General features: G+C 38.4%; 1 long non-coding RNA gene across 1 annotated transcript; it reads right to left on the bottom strand.

The window, feature by feature from the left end:
• Nucleotides 1-619: 619 nt before the first annotated feature.
• Nucleotides 620-2,344, bottom strand: LOC110017409 (uncharacterized). The gene is made up of 3 exons (XR_002872495.2): nucleotides 2,242-2,344; nucleotides 1,213-1,249; nucleotides 620-752 (listed from the first exon to the last, which is right to left on the bottom strand). It is a non-coding gene; the product is annotated as an uncharacterized LOC110017409 (long non-coding RNA).
• Between the last annotated feature and the right edge of the window lie 1,159 nt (nucleotides 2,345-3,503).

Below are 3,503 nucleotides of genomic sequence, written 5' to 3'. Positions count from 1 at the left end.
GCCATCAGACTGCCATCGGCCCCGCAGCTCAATCAGCAGGAGAAGATGTCTCCAGCTCACACGGAGGCTGTGAGTTTTTCAAAGCAAAATTCCGCTTTTACGGTTTCCTTAGAAACCGTATATGGAGTGTAAATTCACTCCATGCGCTGTTCTCTCCGTCACGCAGCAAACCGGCTTTTCCAAACCCGTTGGTGACGGTGGACTTTTTTACGCTGCTTTTAACGATTGCTTTTAACTTGAAAGCTTCATCATAATGTAGCGGCGATCACGTGCACGTTGGGTCTTATGGCCCCAAAGGATTCTGGGATGCGGCCGGGCATGCGTGTTTCGTTTTGTTGAACCATGACTGAAGTGTCTAAGACCTGAAGTCAAGTCCATGCTGTTTGGCTGCTAAGAGGTGTGTTGAATAAAAATGCCTCGTGCTTGGTGTTAGATAGAGAATTCAAACTGTTCACTGAGTTCGAAAGTACGTACAAGGCGGCCGCCAATTAAATCCATAAATTAGCCGCGTCACTGAAAAAGCCGCAGGGCTGTAAGCGCAGGAAAAAAGTAGCGGCTTGTAGTCCGAAAATTACGGTATTTGCACCTGCCAGAATAAAAAAATAAAATGGATTACTTACTGCATATTAAAACAACTAGGAGTCAAATCCACGTCCTCCGTATTTACCGGTACTTCTTCTGGAAGGCACACGTCATCCACATGGCAAAACATTGCATCTTCCTTTTCATCCAAGTCGGGCAGCAGCAGATCACTGCATAGGTGACATCAGAAGGCTTAGTAACTGTTTTATTGAACACTACATACATATTTTCCAATGTTAATATTCTATTTTTCCTGGACATATAAGTAGTAAATACATCACATTAAATGTGTTTTTAAAACCACTCACTGGACATGATACAAAGCAACCCTCCCTTACCAGGTCTTTAAAATTACAAGCTCTTTGACAGTATGAAGTTGACACACGGGTCAAAAACACATTTTAAATCTATGCCAACACAAGAAGCTTTAGTTTTAGTGTGGAAAAACTGTAAACCTGATAGCAATGGGCCCTAAAAGCAGCATAGGTAGTAAATGTTCGCTTGCAGTTTGGTCATGGCACTTAAAAAAAACACACTATTAGGTTCATTTCTGTGAACATTAAAATACAATGCAAATCCCTGTAATGTTGCTCATGTTCAACTGCAAAACTGACATGTAATCATATTTACCAACTATAGTCCTTCAGGAAAGGCCCAATAACTGCACCTGAAAAACAGAAACAAGAAAGAGAAAAAAAATAATTAAAAACTATGCAGAAATGTACAAAGACAAAATTGTTCAAGAGACATTGACATATTTATTGTCAGAACATTCCCCTGTGCCAACTTCCTGAATTTTCTATAAATTCTTGGTGTGTCCTGGATAACAACCCTTAAAACTAAAAGCTCTAAGACGGAAAAAATAAAATAAATAAAAACATCTTAATTTAGTCAGTCAAATAAAAATATGTAGATTTTAGACTTTTCTATAAAATCTCAGTGATTTGACAACACTCAGAGCCCAATATAAAATATCACTTTTCTCAGCACTAATAACATGCATATGAATGAACTTCACCTCTATTACAAAAACAACAACAACAACTCATAAACACTATTACAAAATATCATTACATTTTTTCCCACAGCTAAAAAGAAGAACGTGTCATAAATCCCACATATCTGTGGATATTGCAGAGACCCAATCTGTACAGTACAGACTGTACAGATTGGGTCTCTGCAATATTCATTATCATATTTTACTGATATTTATATTTTTATACACCATGTAAATTTGTTGTCTAATTTTGACTTTTAACTTTATTCTATTTATTTTTATTTTCTTTATTATTTCTTCTTCAAATTTTTCTTTTGTCCTTTTTTAACTTATCCTGACATGAGAGATGCCAAAGAAAAATTCCGATGTACCGCGTGTGCAAACGGCAATAAAACTTGAATCTTGAATCTTTTCTACGAAGCTTCTGTCTGTGAGGATGAAACGAACATTAGCGCCACATTACAGCATGGCTGCATGTTAAGCTAACATCGACGGTCTGCAGCAGAAATACACGTAAACGATGACAAACCTGTTAGCATCGTATCTATTAGCGAAAGTAGCGTCAGTCCACAGCATTAAAAATACAAATACATGAGATTAACCTCGGCAAAATATCAAAATATTAGCATTTAACAGAGTTTGGAAGGAATAGTAAAGCTTACCGCAGGCAGGTCTCTTCTGTTGTGGCTGTCAGTCACGTTCACGTATGGAAAGTTCCAGCAGGAGGAGGGCAGACTGTGCGCTCTTGTTGGTCCAATCAGCAAACAGAAGCAGACTAATCTGCACAGCGATAGGGGGAGGCGAGGCGCCTAAAATTTGAAATTAAAGACTATCCCAGTTTTCTGGAGGGAATGTTGCATTGTAATTCCTGTGTTAAGGTAACGACTAATCGATCCCATATGTAAAAAACAAAAAGATATTTCATTAAAATAAGCAAAAGTGACAAATTAATATTTCACTAAAATAAAATAAAAACTGTTTTTGTTTGTTTGATTGTTTGTTTGTTTGTTTTTACTCTCTTCATTCATTTCTATATTTAATGAAAAATGCCAAATGTTATTTAGAGCACAGATAAAATAACTATTAATAATTGCCAAATGGAAAAGAAAAAAAAACACTTTTTGGACAGAAATAAGCAAAAATGACAAATTAATGTTTCACTACATTAAAGAAACAGTTCTGTTCAACATAGGATTTTTGTTTGCTTGTTTGTTTTTGTCCTTTTTATTAATTTCCAATTTTTATATAAAATGCTAAATCATCTTATTCAGACAGGCCGTGTTTATTTTCGGTAAACATGTTTAATGAGAACTAGTTAACATCTAAATCTTTATGACTAAAGATTAACTCGAATTTTGCACTTTTTTGGCCAATTCTGATCCACCCACCCATCCATCCATCAATCTTCTTCTGCTCAACCAGGGACCGGGTTGCAGAGGCAGCAGTCTAAGCAAAGATGCTCAGACTTCCCTCTCCCCAGCCACTTCCTCCAGCTCGTAGAGGGGGACCACATGGCATCCCATTCCAATTGAGAGATATAGTCTCTCCAGATTGTTATGGGGCTTCCCTGGGGCCTCTGCCCATGCCTAGAAAACCTCCATAGGAAGGTGTCTAGAAGGTATCCAGACCAGATGCCTGAGCCACCTCAACTGGCTCTTCTTGATGTGGAGGAGCAGCAACTCTACTCCGAGATCTCTGGGTGACGAACCTTCTCCTATATCTCTAAGGAAGTGCCCAGCCACCCTACGGAGGAAGCTCATTTCAGCTGCTTGTATTCAGAACCTTGTTCTTTCGGTCGTGTCCCAGGGCTCATGGATCTTGTAGATGAGTGTAGGAATGAAGATTGTCTGTTAAATTAAGAGCTTTGCTTTCTGGCTTAGCTCAGTCTTCACCCCAACGGATCAGTATACTGCTTGCCTAACGG

The sequence above is a fragment of the Oryzias latipes genome, chromosome 21, assembly GCF_053564925.1.
Source record: "Oryzias latipes strain Hd-rR chromosome 21, Olatipes_Hd-rR_3.1".
Classification (NCBI taxonomy): Eukaryota; Metazoa; Chordata; class Actinopteri; order Beloniformes; family Adrianichthyidae; genus Oryzias; species Oryzias latipes.
The sequence above is the reverse complement of the archived record's forward strand: the minus strand, read 5'-3'. Positions and strand labels throughout refer to the sequence as shown.